Source organism: Triticum dicoccoides, chromosome 7A (genome assembly GCF_002162155.2).
Source record: "Triticum dicoccoides isolate Atlit2015 ecotype Zavitan chromosome 7A, WEW_v2.0, whole genome shotgun sequence".
In the NCBI taxonomy this organism is placed as follows: domain Eukaryota; kingdom Viridiplantae; phylum Streptophyta; class Magnoliopsida; order Poales; family Poaceae; genus Triticum; species Triticum dicoccoides.
In genome coordinates, this window is record NC_041392.1 from 457,521,795 (window position 1) to 457,522,332 (window position 538).

Sequence of the window (538 nt, forward strand, 5' to 3'; positions counted from 1 at the left end):
ATAATTCCGTTTACAATGTCAGACAGAAAATGCTATGATCCCAATTAACTGTAGATAAAAACTTATAAGTAAACCCAGCCAAATTATGTGCCACTATGTTTGATTCTTGCCGACAGTGCAAGAAAAAGACTGCACAGATGCTTTGCGCTAGTTGGAAACAATTACAGCAAGGATAGCAGGGACTCCAAATTTCGATGTGCTTTAGAACATCCTGTAAAAAATAAGGCATTTTTCACCTCCTCGCTGGTATAAGGTTTCAACAAACTCTCATTCATGTTGTAGTAATGACTCTAACCCTGCTTGAGATCCAACCCCCTATACAACATGGCACGCCATCTGGGCGGTCAACAAAAGTCAAGGTCAGTCAACACAAGTCAAGGAGGTAGTCGAATCAAGCTCTTGTGGGTCCAAGCAAAACAACCTCGTCAATGAAAGTTCAAACAAACCTTCATGGTCAATAATTCAAAGGAAGAAGACCGTGTAAAAGACCATAGTGACATGCTACAAAAACATCACTCTTCTCATAGTGCCATGCTAC